Here is a 17,094-nt window from a genome sequence, read left to right on the forward strand (position 1 = left end):
ATTGTGAAAATATTTTTATTATGGCTCGCTAGTAATTCCGCCTGTTCGCTTATTTTGGGTTATTCTGTATACCAGCAGTTGCAACAGGCCTCGTTGCACTGCAGGCTCACTAATAGCTTCACGATAGCATGTGTGCAGCAAGTCAGCTGTTACATTATAGGTGACCAGAAAAAGAGTGAGGGATTGTGGGATGCACCGTCTGCTGCCGGCTTCCGGTTCGAAAAGAGTAGAACACGGCGAACCGCTTTGCTGAAAGCCTCAGATTATTTGGAATTTGTGCGCGCGGTCGCCCGTTTATCTTCCTCCTGATAAACCATGGTCAGTTTTTCAGCCGTTGGCGGCTCCTACTCGAGCGTGAAAGGCAAACGCAGGTGTAATTTTCGTAGAACGAAGAAAAAAATTGAGGTGGGCAGCGGGTGTAAAGAGAGCCAGAGATACAGGTAGCCTTTGAGTACAGAACGTTGAAGCCAGAGTGTGAGAAACCCATTTTATCACAATTTCAGGTACATTCCACGCCAAAAAAGCTTGCACATGAATTTGGCACGTATATTATACTGAGAAATAAACTGTTGTTCAGGCGCGCCTAGCAAAATTAATATGGCGACGCGCGGGCGCAATCTACCTGCCATACGAGTTGAGAGCCGGCCACTGCACCCACATACATGACAAAAAACGCAAAAGCTTCACTCAAGAGAAAGTTTACGCGAAGCGCTGGACAAGTCCATTTGCGTTTATCTTGGTCAAACAGTGCGCCAGGATGGCACCCAAAGGAAGAAGTGCGTTAAACATGTGCAGTTTTTCGATTATTCGGCGCCGTCTATGTCTGACTGTATCGTTTATGTGCCGCCGTGCCATGCTGCTTGACCGAGATCAGCGTTCGAATAAGCATCTGGCTTCGACTAAGGAATGCATCTGGTAGCGCGCTGAAGGCCACAAAAAAAATATCTCAACGCGCTCAATAAGTGCTGCGCTTCACGCCGATCGACTGACGAGGTCGGCCGTCGCAGCGATCCCGAAATGAACTCTTAGCACACTGCTACAGTCATCCCCATTCCTGAGATCTTTAAAATGGCGACTTCTTATCTGCAGTACCGTATGATACAAGGAAAACTGTTATGCGTATCGACTGATCCTCTAGCCAAACTGACAGCACCCCAGAGCAACATAAAAGCATTGCACATCATTTTAGTGTGACAAAAATGTTTGCGGACCGTTCATGGCTTTCGTAGCTTGTCATCGTCACAGTCATGGTGCGGAAAAAAAAAACAACTTAATGCACGGCGAGCAGCTTTTTTCAACGGAGCAGTACAGAAATGCGCGCTTGCCGCTACTCACCTGTGTGGTGCGTCGAACCGAAAGCTGTCGTATCCCACAGTTCCCTGCGATTGCTCCTTTTACCGGTCACCTATTAGCGTGTTGATAGATATTGCGTGCATTGTATGCTTATCCTCCTTTAAAATTCATCTACTCCATAGCTTCTGCGTGTCGGGAAGTTCTGCTGCATTGATCGAGTGGCAGACGAAGCCTCGCCGTACGTTGCCGCTACAAACAGCCGTATCGGACGCGCGCCTTTCTGTTCACTGTCAAAAGCGATTTCTTCCTTCATTTAGTAATTGCTCGTGCTGTTCGTGTGATTTAATGTGTGATGCGCGATCTATCCTGCGATCCCGCAAGCCTCGTGTCGTGCTGTTATTTCTTAGCTGTTGACTGCATGAGATTATCTTTCGATCCCTTGTCGCCGTACAAAAGTGTCTGCTTTAAACTATACGGGTGTCGCGAGAGCAGTATACATTCACCCAACTTGATGGTTTGTGCTTTATTAGGCGCACAACAATCACACGACTGGGCACGTAGACAGAAAAACGAACAGCCCTGTCAAATGCACACGAAGGAAATGTTTTAGTGACTGCGCTCCCAGTTCTTTTGTGCGAAAATGCTTGCAATTCTTTTGCGGTTACGCTTTTATCCTAGCTGCCATATAAATATTTTGAGAGAGCTAAGTCCAAGTGTTCGTATTTTATTAAACTGCACTATGTGCTGAAACTAAGAGTACAATCCTACCACTGCATTGAAGATATGTTAATATAGAGTAGTTCTAGTAGAAGAATATGTGAATTCAATTAGGGTAATTACCATAATACATGACACCATTTGTTGCAATATTTGTGTGAACTTTTGTTAGCTATATAAATTTTTTGTTGTCTGCTTGAACCATACGAGATTCCTCATCACAAATAAATCACACTGCACTCATGTAGTATAAATGTTGCTTTATTGGGTGGCACCTCAAGTTGTATTTCCATTCTTTCTTTTTCACATCAGCGTTTTACTGATATTTTATACGTGCTTGTATGACGAGGATGTATAAACAATGTGTAGCATACAATGATTTACTGTTTGTTTTGTTTTGTGAGGTAGTAAATTAGAAGCCAGAAGATCTTATTCACATGTTTTGACATGTTGACAGAAAGTTTCAGACTAATATTATTTTTGTGAGGGGCTTTTCTAATTTAAAAAAGCCTGCAGATAACGTCCGTGAACAAGTCAAACTACATGGGAATGCGATTCATATTCCCAACAGTTTGTTTCCTGAAGAGCTTACATTTATAATGTAATACAATATGCATAGCTCGCTCTCACACGTACCATGTGCGCATAGACCATGCACTCTTTGAAAATATTGTTTTCCTCAGATAGATCACCCATACACTTGTACATGCTCTTCCTGGTCTTATTATGTAGTTTTGGGAATGCAAAACATGCAGTTGCACCCTGTCGATTGTCAGCAAGAAGGGGATAGTACAGCAATGCCTGTTCGGATTCTGCCATGATCCCTTTATTCAAGGATTGACCTTTTAATGTATCAATAAACACTTGGCTAAGGCATGTTTGGTATTCCCTATGTCTGTTGGATATCTTGTTTATTGTGTGTGAAAGTAAAATTTTGTGGTATCTGTTATGTATGTATCAGCGATGACGGTTGTTTATGGTCCCGACACACAGGACAGGTTTCAGTGCACGATTAGGGCGGTCTCCCTGCAAGCCCTGGCGAGCCATATTAAGTGGAAGGCATTTATTTTCGTTACCACAGTGGGACCTTTCGGACACATAAAGCCCTTAAAATATAGCATACACTGTCTTTTGGCTTAGGTGTGGGAAGCCTATGTCCTCCCCTTCAGTGCAGTATTTCTTGGACATTGAACATGTGTCATTTGGTTTGTAATCCTTTAACATAGAATATTGCTGCAGCCAACGTTGCGACACTTGGAGGCGTCTTGGTAATGGGAACAGGTGTTTCTTGTCACTGCTGTCTTGAACATAGGAAGAGTTCTTGTTGAAGGGTTGCACAAGACAAAATTCAATAGTTCTTCTAAAACATTAGGTAATATATAGCTCAATATACCACAAGGATGAGAGTGGTGCGTTTACTTTAAACAAAATGGTTTATTGCAACGTAAACACAAAAATTTGTGACGTAATGCTCACCCTGTATATTCTAGTGATTTGGTTGCAATAAATTACCTTTTATAAAGTTCGGGTACGTGTTGCGTCCTCTGTCCTGGTCTTTGTGTTACGTTGTGCTCAATATCACATAAGTTGGAAGGTTGGCTGCAGGGACATTTACTCTTATAGAATTTGCTGGTCTTTTGAAGTTTCCTCTCTTAAGGTCTATTTCGTTCTGACTGTCATGAAACTGTGTGCCGTGAAATTTTAGTTAAAATCATGTTTCGCCTATTGTTGAGATGATTGCTTTTACCTTGAACTTTTTTGTTTTAATGAAAACAAAATATTTCTTGAACAAATTTTTTGCAAGTAAAAGTGACATTCATTTTTAGTGCTTTTTGAAGGAAACAGTAAACCACAATAAAGTTCAAAAATTTTAATGAATGTAAATAGGCACACTTTTCCTATGTACACATACGGCCACCAAAATTTGGCACATTTCTGCTTGAGGTAGTTACAGGAGTTGGTTTTTCAGCTTGTTTTCAAATTTTCACGCGTATGATCAGATTTGTGGTATTTTTATAGGTTGAAGGGCAATCTTGTTTTAAGTAACATCGTGAAACATGCAAGTGACTATTCTTTTCCCAAGAAACCTTCTCAAATATCTCATATGCCCGAGAGTTTAATCATCAGAATCAGGGACAGCTTTTCTTGGGAGGCAGCGCACACTCATGTTTCATCACATTGTTCGGAACATGTTCCCACCACAACCTATGAAAATACCATGAATGTGGGTATCTCACACAGCTCACAAGACATGGAGGCCTACCACACAGCAAAGTGTAATCTGTGTGACAGTGCCTTGATAGCCTAGTTGGACCGAAAGTTTGAATTGTTGAATGAATTCATACTGTTATGAAAATACATATATGTTAACCAAACTGGGCATGTTGGTACGTATTTGAGAGGAAAGAGGAGTACAAGCAAATACATGACGAGCTGCAACCATTATTCTTTCTCTGTCGGCGTCTTAGCTCATGATGCTGATCACTCCTGAGTGTGCATTTTTTTTCTTGTTTAGCTCGTACATACACTCTAAATTGTATTACTACGGCGACGTGTGAGTTCAGGCAACACTTTTGGCATCTGCGCGATCTAAAATTTTCATGAGTTCTACATTGTGAAGTGCTTTTTCTTTGAATACTTGTTTAGCGTGAGTGTTTGCTCGGGTTTGTAATTCATCGCGTAGAAAGTTTTTTTAGGTGCGGCAAAATATGAACAGAAAAGGGAGACGACTCAAAGTAGTGCTAGTTCGTGTTCCCGCCCTTTGATTGTTCATGTTTTTCGCGCTGTTGATTTTTTGCTTTACAAAGGTTTGGTATCCTTATCCTATCAAGATGTTCAGCAAGTACCAACACAACCCAGTTTGAATTCTACTGCTTGTAATGACCAGTGATTGATTTCATTATTTGCAATAATGGCTAGTGAACATTGATATATATGTGGGGTTTAACGTCCCTAAACCACCATATGATTATGCTAGACGCTGTAGAAGAGGGATGTAGAAATGTCGGCCACCTGGGGTTCTTTAACGTGCCCCCAAATCTGAACACACGGGCCTACAACATTTTCACCTCCATCAAAAATGCAGCCGCCGCAGCCAGAATTTGATCCCGCAACTTGCGGGTGAGCAGCCTAGTATATTAGCCACTAGACCACCCCGGCGGGGCTAGTGAACATTAGCAACTGTGCGCTCTAAAGCACGGCGCTGGGGCAAAATATTTTCATTTTCTTTTATAAAACTTTTGTCACTTCTTGAAGGTACCTAAATAATGTATTTCAAGCTATCGAATAATACGCAAAAGTAACCCAATGGTACAAAAATGTTTTGCTAGCTTCCTCCAATCTGTTGCTTGTTAAAAGATATGTGTAGGATTGAGCTGAAATGTGATACAGCATGCATATCTGTGTAATATATTGTAGGTTACAAAAAGCGCCATATTACACTTGTTTTCACTAAAGTTATGTAGCTGTATCAAATCAAATCAAATCATTTTATTTTCCCAGAAAGAAACAGGTTCTGGAGAAGTTCGATGAATAAAAGCTGTTTATGGACAGCTTGACGAGGCCAGTGATCCCTCTACAAGGCAAGTGGGACAATGACAAAGATGTGTATAATAATAAAGACCATAAGCTAGCATTACAATACCAAATACGGTGTAATGAAAACATATATATACATTCCTACGAAACATCCTGATACCAGCACAGCACAGAAGATTACATGGACGCGAGCAAAATGAAAAAAAAAAACAAATAAACAAAAGAAATATCCAGCAACCATAACACCAGTATTGCCAAAAATATTATAATAAAATAAATAAATGATGAAAATATCAGGGAAGATATACACAAATTTGCCCCTTGTGTATGTGCTGCATCATACAATGTACATCACATGTCAGACAAACAAATTTATACAGACAGAATTATATCATATAACCTATACGGTACAGCATGGATGCACACACTGAAAGAAAAATGAAATTGTACTATCGTACAGACAGCACATTTTACAACGTGAAAAAGTTAGCCTATATTTACAAAAAACGATCGCAGTTCTTTTAATGAGAAACTGTTTACGTGACTGTATTTATTGAGAATCATTGGTAAATTGTATTGCAATGTTTGAGATTTGTATATATTGCGAAACCTCGGAACAATCCAAACATCACTGCTTCCTATTTTTTTCAGTTAGACATGCGGTATTTCTAATGAACTGTTTAAACGAAATGGAACAGAAATAGCAGGATCGCACAATGCGAAAGATATACATATATTCCACTTTAATAATACCGTAGTCCCGACCCCCAAGTTGTGTTGATGACAAAAATTTAAATTAGCGACATGTCTAGTAATTTTTTTCGGCACGGTCTGAAGTTTCATTATGTTAGTTTTTGTCGTGGTTGCCTACACCAAACTGCAGTAATTTATGTGCGAAAGAAAAAGAGCATGGTATATTTGCAGTTTCATCTTTGCGGGTAAGATATATCTAGAATGAGCTAGCGCACCAACTACACTAGAGGCTTTTTTGCAGATGTCAACGACGTGTTGGTTCCAGCTGAGGTTTGATGAAAACGTGTCACCAAGAATTTTTATGTTCATCCTCGAAACGAATGTCTTCACCTGCGTAAGCTAACGCTTGTGTTGATGAAAATATTTTGCTTTTAGCTAGGAATACGATGGCTTTTGTTTTCAGTGAATTAATTTTCAATAAATTTTTGCTAGACCACAAATAGCTCATAACACCGGATAATTAGCTCATTTGCGTCAGGGCCTGAAAAGAGTAATTTCGTGTAATCAGCATATATATCAAAGCTCACACTGGGATCAATATCCACGACGTCATTTATGTAAGCAATAAATAATAGTGGCCCCAGTACGCTTCCCTGGGGCACACCATTTAGAACAGGTAAATATGATGACGTATGAGTGCTTAACTTAACGCATTGCTGTCTATTTTGCACGTATGACTTTATCAACTGAAGTGATGTGCCACGGATTCCGTATGATTCTAGCTTAAGCAGTAAGATGGTATGATTATTGCAATTGAAAGCCTTGCTGAAATCAAGAAAAACAGCTAACGTAAAAAGATTTCGTTCAAAATTTTGCAGTATCATTTCCTTAAGTGTTAATAGGGCCGTCTCCGTTGACCTTCCTTTCCTACAACCAAACTGAAAGTCAGTGATTATATTTCTGAAACAGAAGAAGGCAGATATACGCGTATAGATTAATTTTTCTAATCCCTTAAAAAACACAGGAATAATAGATATAGGTCTATAATTAGTGACCAGGTTACTGTCACCACCCTTGAATAACACAGTCACTCTGCTTCTTTTCATATCTTCTGGAAAAACACCCGACTTAAGTATCAAATTAAAAATGTGGCTGAACGCAGGAGTAATGCAATCTAAGACATATTTTATAGGTTTTAATTGAATGTTGTCAATGTCTAGTGCCTTACTGTTCTTTAGGTTCAAGAATGTCGTGTAAGTTTCTCGTTCATCCGTTGGTGATAGAAAAATACTGTCGGGGCGTTTATTTCCTGGTGTAGCCCTGAAAGAGTCTGCCCGCAAAGGCACGTTTGCTGATACACCCACATTGACAAAATGATTATTCAAGTGATGCGCAAGTTTTTTTACCGGCGATATTGAGTTTGTCAACGGTAATCTTAGCTGGTGCGGAGTCCCGCTTGCCGTGACCAAGCACATCATTAATTAAGCGCCAAACAGCGTCAGGTGATTGCTGGGCGCTTTCAGCAAAGATTTTCTCGTAGTAAGTTACCTTAGCTCACTTAAGCTCCCGATTCAGCTTGTTACGTGTTTTTTTAAACTCTGCCAAACCTGTCAGTACTCTTGATTTCAAGAATAAGTTGTGAAGTTTATTCGTAAGTCGTATCATACCAGCAAGAGAGGGGGTCACCCATGGTTTACGTATTTTTTTCGATAGTTTAACTTGCTTGAACGGGAAGTGTTTTACGTATATATGTACAAAGACAGCAAGAAATTTTCGATAGGCTTCGTCTGCAGATGTTAAGTTGAAAAGAAAAGACCAATCATGTTCACTAATATCCTTCCTAAAAGATTCCAAACTGTGGTTTGTTACTGTTTGTATTGTGTACGGTTTGCGATACATCTCCTTAATATTCGGCTTGTGAAAATAACACATAAATATCGGGCAATGATCACTTATATCTGATGAAACTGTTCCACACTGAAATACGCTGGCTTTGATATTTTATAATAATAAGTCAAGGCACGAAACAGATAATGGTGTAACACGTGTTGCTGTGGAAATGACATTCCTAAATCCGGCACATTGAAGCATGTTCAAAAATCCGTTGTAATAGGGTTATCATTCAAGATATTGATATTGAAATCGCCACCACATACCAGTGTAAAATTGTTGGACGGTACGTAATGCAGAAATTTATCAAAGAAGCTTTGAAAGCTCAAAATATTGCCCCTTGGAGGACAATACACCGCAGCTATCATGTCTCAATTGTGCCTGAGTGCCAATACTTCGTAGTCCTCACACGTGACACAGAAATCCAATACTAAATTAAACTTCCAGCGACCGTCTACGTGAATAGCAACGCCTCCACCACGCCTGTTACGACGGTCAAGGAAAAATGTCTCATATCCATTAAACTTCTGCCGGCAGCTTGCGCCGTCATACCATGTTTCAGTCATCATGATGACTTGAAACTTGAAGTCGAAATCATTGAGAAGGTAGTGTATGACGTCACTCTTAAGCTCTGCAGATCGAGAATTGAAATGCAACACAGTCGAATGGAATCTGTTTTGAGCACTAAGCAAATGAGGCAATACGAACTCGTGGTATGCCATCTTTCTTGGACCAAACAGTGAGCCTTTACGAACTAGAAGTTATCTTAGATAAAGAACTTTCATCATGAATCTGAATTACAGCTGAAAGCTTGCTCTGCCTCGCGAAAATTTTGCCATTCGCTGTTCACACAGCTTTCCAGTTGCATTCATGTTTTTTTTTTCTTATTGCCATTCCAAGTAGCCGTTTCAATGTCGGGCAAATGTGCTCATTGATGTAGATCGGTGTCGAGATATCTAGTCCCACGTCTTTGTTTGTTAGTCGAGCCTTCTTTGCTTTCCTCAGAGTTGCATCACGCTTCGCTCTTGATTTGAATTGTAGAACGATGTTGAATCGCTCAGGGTTTTGCGTAGGCACTCTGTGACAAGATTATATGTCGGCTTCTCTGATTGGCTCATTATTGGCACTTCCGATCAGTGACAGGATATGCGGCACGCTTTCATTTTCTTGTCTGACAATGCCCTGAATTTCTAGATTGACATTGCGAGAGTACTGTTCGGCAAGCAGAAGTCGCCTTTCCATGTCGGCACATCTAGACTCCAAAGCTGTGCACTTAGCCCAAAGAAGCTCATTTTGATCACCAATGCGTAGCTCTATATTTCATGTGCCTATTTGTTGCCCCTCTTCCCACAACTTGTTATCTAAGATGGGGGCCACGAAATTGGAAGCTTATTTAGGTAAGTAAGAGGTGGATGCTGAGGTGAACCTCCCCGCCACCCGAGTGTACGGAAACTCTTCGCTCACCCATGGCTTTGCACCTGTGAGCATGAGCTCTCAATGGCTCTGCTAAAAAAGACGGCTTTTAGTATGGAAGTTATGTGTAAAACAAAGGTGCGGAATAGACCAACTGATGCATGCCGTAGTCATACATAGAGTGCCATGGGAATCGTGAAAGCAGGTTATTCTCAAATATTGCATTCGAGAAGCTGACCGAGTTCATTCCTCTATCCGTGATAGCTGGCTTCTCTCTGATTGCTAATGAATCTGTAGCCCTCTGAACTGGGGTATAGTGGTTAGTTTTCTTTTTTTTTCAAAGTAGCATAAAGTCAAGGTTATGTCGCTGGGCATTGAACCCAGATGGCTTACTCAATAGAACCGATAAAAAGAAATCACTATTTAGAAAATGCATAGGTCATGAATTCGAATATTTATTCAAGTGTTGCGCTAGAATATATGCTTCAGTGCCTACACAATTTTCTCCTTATCTTTTTCAGGTTTTAAATACAGCAGCGGTGTGACCCCGACGGTGCTACAAGGGACCCTATCATCAGTGCAAAATGCATCGGTGTAGGCATTAGAAAGCGTATTAGACTGACATTAGACAGTTTGTTGATTGTGATGTAGAACGACAAAAGACTGAATATAAAAGCACATTATTTTTTTCATGTAGGATGGTACTTACGTATTTTGGCTGCGGAGTGTGCTTGGCGACGATCGTCTTTTGCATAGCTTGCACAGCTATAGTATTGCCATGGGGTCGCGACGTAACGAAGGCAGTATGCAGTCGGCCGGTAAACGGAATATCAGAATATAGCAATACACACTGGCACCACCGAATACAGCATCGACCACGGAAAAGATGACCATCGCTGGGATGCCCCGTCTTCTATACCTCACGCATCAAACTTTCCAGCCACCCCGCCGTGGTGGTCTAGTGGCTAAGGTACTCGGCTGCTGACCCGCACGGCGTGGGTTCAATTCCCGGCTGCGGCGGCTGCATTTCCGATGGAGGCGGAAATGTTGTAGGCCCGTGTGCTCAGATTTGGGTGCACGTTAAAGAACCGCAGGTGGTCTAAATTTCCGGAGCCCTCCACTACGGCGTCTCTCATAATCATAGAGTGGTATTGGGACGTTAAACCCTACATATCAATCAAATCAAACTTTCCAGCCGTATCACCTGTGGTCATGCAAGCTCTGAAATTAGCTTGACTCTACACGTGTTGCGCATAATCTTAACAAAATGATCAACTACAATCGTGAAGCTTCTCGAACTGTGAGGTGCGGTCTGCGCTGACTATTGCTGACCGTTTTTGTGGGCGTAAAACGAATACAGAAAAACTGAAACTAGACACGCGTGTGGCAGTATTGTGCCGCAACTATTGTCTAACCACTCTATATTGTGCCTGCACCAGAGTTTTGATACTGTCAACAAGTGCCGTAGCCCGAAATTTCTTTCGAGAGGAAGAGCGGGAAGGGGACACTTGTTGAAACTTTGAAAACAACCTATTTTTATTATTTATTCGTGGTAAAACACCCCCATCTGTTTTTCATATGACCCCCCGCCCCCCCCCCCCCTTGGCAACGCACCTGCCAGTGTAAACGTAAACATTTGCGAAGCGCTTACCCGAATATCCTAGACACAGGTATACGCCACAATTTTCGTTTACTACACATGGAACCTACGAAAGGCGGAATAACACTAAGAAATGATTGATTGATATCTGAGGTTTACCGTCTCAAAACCACCATATGATTATGAGAGACACCGTAGTGAAGGGCTCCGGAAATTTAGACTACCTGCGGTTCTTTAACGTGCACCCAAATCTGCGCACACGGGCCTACAACATTTCCGCCTGCATGGGAATTGCAGCCGCCGCAGCCGGGATTCGATCCCGCGACCTGCGGGTCAGCAGCCGAGTAACTGCGGCACTAGATCACCAGAGCGGGGCTTAACACTAAGAAAACCTTCTGAACAGCGTAAAATTTTCTGTGCTGGAGTATATACACAGTACAGCAAAAGTATGCACGCTCAAGGTTTAACTCAAGTGTGCCCATAATGCATGCATACGTTTTTCTAAACACACTAGCCTTGGGAGCAAGAAAAAACCAAAGCTAGAACTCAAATATACGGCCGGACTATACTAGCGCAGTAACACAAATGGGCGGAGGCCCCCCCTCTGTAGCATTCGCCGCGATGTCGTGAGAAATCACTGAGCAACTGTGCTCACTCTCCGTTTTTTGTGTTCTGCAACTAAAGCACAATAAAGCTGCGCTCTACAGTCATGGCATGTGTTCGCTGTCTTCATATAGTCACATACAAAGTAGCCCAGTGCCCATGCTCGATTCGCAATGTGGATTCATGCAGTAAGCCTGCTTTATTAGCTGAAATGTGCAAGTCGCTACACCCTGCCAAAATAATGTAGATTTTCCTAAGTATCGTTATTAGACATCATAGTGCTCAGTAGCTGAAATACATGTAATTTCAATTGCACATAGCAGAGTCACAGTTATTGTGTCTGTGCTAGCCGCTCAGCCCTTAGCCCTCTCACCTCTTCAAAGACTGCTCGCTGATTCTCATTGAGCGTTGTGAGAGGGTCAAAAGATGATGCGCAGCAAAGGTGCTGGTCCGGTGTGTAGCCTGCCGTGGCATTGTAGGTTTCCGTGCAGTTCAAGGCAAACTCTGTGTAAGCACATCAAAAGAACTGCGAAATCGTTGGACGCATAAATTGTAGTTGCAACATAATGAAGCGACTCGACGAACATAAAGCTTACTGCGTGCTTGCAAGCTAAAAGAAAATACGTTTTCACACTAAAACTTGAAAATGATGAGTTACACTTCTTAAGAAGTTAACATGCCTAACTCTATCGAAGTTGTAAAGGGTATGTCTATTTGGACAGATAATAACCGCGGAGCCGAACCACGAGATTGAAGTAACTAGAAGAATAAGAATAGGTTGGAGCAAACTTGGTAGGCACTCTCAAATCATGACAGGTAAGATTGCCACTATTCCTTAGGAGGAAGGTATATAACAAATGCATCTTGACGCTACTTAGCTACGGAACAGAAACCTGGAGACTTACAAAGTGGGTTCAGCTTTAATTGAGAGAAAGAGAGAGAAACATTTTAATGGGAAGCTGGAGAGGCTTAAATTCAGGACGGCGCAGCAAGCGATGGAAAGGAAACTGTAGGTGTAACCTTAAAAGACAAGAAGAGAACAGAGTGGATTGAGTACCAAACAGGGGCTAAGGATATCGTAGTTGAAACGAACATGAGGCAATCTACATGGGCTGGGCATATTTCACGTAGACAGGATAACCACTGGTCATTAAGGGTAACTAACTAGATTCCTAGAGAAGGCAAGCGAGTTAGGGGGAAACAGAAGGTTAGGTGGGCAGATGAGATTAAGAAGTTTGCGGGTATGAATTGGCAGCAGCAGGAACAGAACCGAGTTGACTGGTAGAACAAGGAAGAGATCATTGTTCTGCAGAGGACCTTGACAGGCTGACGATGAACTATATTGCCCCACCAGTGTTTGTAGCCATAACGTGGTTCTATGAGCGATCTGCTGTTGTTCACATGGTACAAGGCGAGTATCTTAAACCAGCGTGTTATGGATAGCTGTAAAGGAGTGTCCTCCACTGATGTCTCCATTGTGTTCGTTGGATTCTGTGGCATCTGCTTAATTTAGCTAAACAGAAACTCGGAAACACACTTTCTATGTCTTCAAAGAATCACTACTGAAAGCTATATGTGGCTAAATTGTACAATATTTAAGTAAACATGCTTCTCTATACTATACACCAATCTGGTCAGGCATGCATATATCAGGTGAATATGTCACTATGGCGTAACATATCCTTTAAGACGTCCGTTTTTCCTGTAGTTTCTTCAGTTTCCGCTTGGAAGCCACCCTATCGTGGTGGCCTAACAAGAAGCAATATAACCGCTTGCGTTATTAACTACTTAACATAGCGGCGACCTCCAAAAACTTGGCAGATCCCACGTACAGTGGGAATCGATTAATGCAAAGCACAAAATGAGGAAGGTTGATAGGTCAATTTAAAATCAGCATGTTGTTACGACGTGGCGGTAAATTATGCCGCTCACGACTTCCGTGTCATGATATCGTGTTTGATTATGGCGGTTACCTTTGTCATCTGTTCACGTCACGTGAGGCTAAACTTAGTACGTGTGAAGCTAGCGAAACAATAGCGAGCCCAGTATTAACGTGATATGTTGTCATGTTCATGCATCAGACGCGTGTCACGATTACGATGTTTGCACACGGGATATAGCTTCGTCATTCATTGACATCACGTAACACCAAATTCTGTATATGCGAAGCTGTCGAAGTGGCCGTGAGTGAATCATGAAGACACAATATACTTCATCGTGACGTTGACGTGTGCGCTCGCTGAGCACAGCGACGTCATACGTTAGCAAAACGCGAGAACTCTATAGTTTCAAGCCAGGCGCAACCAGCGTTCATCGGCGCGGCCCGATGGCAACAGGTGCGAAACGCGACATGCTGCATTTCGCGCCCATGCGTTGCCCATACAGCACTGCGTATCCCTCTTTTCGTGCCGAATAGTGCGCCGGACGTGCTGAAACGGGCAGGCGTCAAAGCAACGCAGCGCGGCGCACACCTGCGTGTATACGGCAGGACCGGTGTCGGGCGTGGCAACGCCGGTGCGACGCAAGAAAACGAATGCCAGCGCGCACGCACGCCGTGTCACGTCGAAGTATATCGGTGCCTTTTTTTGGCATGTAGTCATGTTGTCACAAGACACCCTTCTCATGATTATCACGTTTGCACCAGTCGCATACCTTCGTCATCTATTGACTTCACAAAATAGCGAATTTCGCATCTATGAAGCTACCGAAATTGTCGTGAGCGCATCATGAGTGTGCCATGTAATCATAATGTTACATGACACGCATGTCGCGATTACCATGTTAGCACCATCCATTCATGTACCGTAATAGCAAATTTTGTATATGTGACGCTAGCAAAATGGCCACGAGTGCATCCTGAGCGTGGCATGTGGTCATGTTGTTGAAGGACACGCATCTTATCTTTATCATGGTTGCACCAGTCTCATACCTTTGTCATTTATTGACGTCTCGTAATACCAAATTTGGTATAAGAAAAGCTTGTGAAACGGCCACCAGCGCATCATGAGCGCGGCATGTAGTCATGTTGTTTCATGACACGCATCTCATGATTATCATGTTCGCACCGTTTATTAACGTACCATAATAACAAATTTTGTATATGTGGCACTAGCGAAATGGCCGTGAGCGCATAATCAGCGTGGATTGTAGTCATGTTGTTACATGGCACGGTTGTCATAATTTTCATGTAGATGTGTGTCACTTGTGTTCACCATGCAATCAATTCATACCATGCCAGTTATCAGATTATGTCCTGTGAACGACACCACCGCAACAACACCAAGACCATGAAATGTAAATCATTACATTCATGACATATATGTCGTAACCACCTTATGACTAGACGAATATGCTGTTCATACTGTCATGCTATGCCAGACTAAGTTTGGTATCGATACCTTTATGCAACGGCCAGGAAAGCTAAATGCCGTTGGTGGCTAGATAGATAGATAGTTAAGGAAATAGATCGATCGACCGATAGATAGATAGATAGATAGATAGATAGATAGATAGATAGATAGATAGATAGATAGATAGATAGATAGATAGATAGATAGATAGATAGATAGATAGATAGATAGATAGATAGATAGATAGATACGCTCAAACTCGCCGAAGTTCGCTAAGAAATGCTTCGCATTTAAAAACAGGGAGTGCCCACAGCCAACCACACGGTCCCACCTGGCATCTTGCCGCCTAGCCCCGACAGCTTGCCACCGGCGGTCACGCTGCATTTCCCACACTATATTAGTGAGTTTACTGCTATATAAAAACGCAAAAACTGCAACATGTGGCACTGAATCATTTATTTTACGTGACAAAACCTTAGTGGCGGCAAGTATATGAAAAAAAAATAAACTGAATGAGGCATCCGCTAAATCAGATAACTTAGGTGCATTCTAACGAATTTTGTAGCGCGGCCGCCGAGCGATGCTCGACATTTCTGGGTACCGCAATTTTTAAAAACTATGGAATAAACTTTTCCTTACGTTGTAGCATCTGACATCATGGCAGCGTCCTTTTTAAATTGGCCGATTAATTCGTTCCAGAATCACCACGATCCTGTCACATCATTGGTCGCAGGCCCCATGTATTTCAGCATTGTCACCACTGTGAGCACTATAGTACCTCCTAGCTCCAAGATAGGCTTTGCCAGAGTTGGGTGGCCCTAAAGAAATGCAACTAAAGCCTCTTTTTGAAGGAGGGAAACATGCCGGCCTGACTGAGCCTTTTTGACAGGAGGTTCTGTGGGTTCGAGGTCATCAATATCAAAATTAGCGAAGTTAGGGCGTTGGATTCATTTATATCTAGTACGCGTGCGTATCCTGAAGAGTAGTGCGCATGTCCTAACACCGCTGTATTTATCAACCGGTACGAAGTGCGAGGAGATAGAGGGTGTTAATTGGGATATAATAGGGCTCAGTGAGGTTAGGATGACAAATGAGGCCTAGACGGTGCTACAGAATGAACACGTCCTTTACTATCGGAGCTTGGCTGACAGAAGAGAACTGTGAGTGGGGTTCCTAATTCACAGAAACATAGCTGGCAACGTAGAGTAATGCTATAGCTAAAATAAAAGTGTTGTAGGTATCGTAATTAAGCTAAATAAGAGATACAAGACAAAGGTGCTACAGGCTTACGCACCCACATCCAGCCTTGATGACGCCTGTGTTGAAAGCTTTTATGAAGACATGGACTTATCAAAGAGTAAGATGAAAACACTGCATACTGTACTGATGGGAGACTTTAATGCAAAGGTAGGGAAGAAGCAGGCTGGAAACCAGGCATTTGGATATTATGACATCATTACTAGAAATGCGAGAGGAGAGCTACTTGTAGAATTCGCAGAACGCAATATTTACGAATTTCGAATGCCTTCTACCGAAAACAGGGAAACTATAAGTGGACATGGAGGAGCCCTAATGGCGAAAGTAAGAACAAAATAGACTTTATAATGAGTGTACACCCAGATATCGTGCAGGATGTGGAAGTGGTTTGACAAGGTACGATGCAGTGACCATAAAATGGTACGGTCTCAAATTCGCCTATACATGAAGAAGGAACAACAGAGACTGATACGCAAGAAGCCAATCAAAGAGGTAGCACTTAGAGGAAAAGTACAGAAATTCAGAGTCTCACTTCGGAACAGGTACTCGGCTATTATTGAGGAAACCACCCTTAGCGTAAATACAATGAATGATAATCTGGCGAATATCATTACGGAGTGTGCAGTCGAAGTTGGAGGCATGGTAGTTAGACAGGACACTTGCAAGCATTCCCAGGAAACAAAGAATCTCATTAGGAAGCGTCAAAGCATGAAAGTCTCAAGTACGACAGACAAAATAGAA

The sequence above is a fragment of the Rhipicephalus microplus genome, chromosome 7 (genome assembly GCF_043290135.1).
Source record: "Rhipicephalus microplus isolate Deutch F79 chromosome 7, USDA_Rmic, whole genome shotgun sequence".
In the NCBI taxonomy this organism is placed as follows: Eukaryota; Metazoa; Arthropoda; class Arachnida; order Ixodida; family Ixodidae; genus Rhipicephalus; species Rhipicephalus microplus.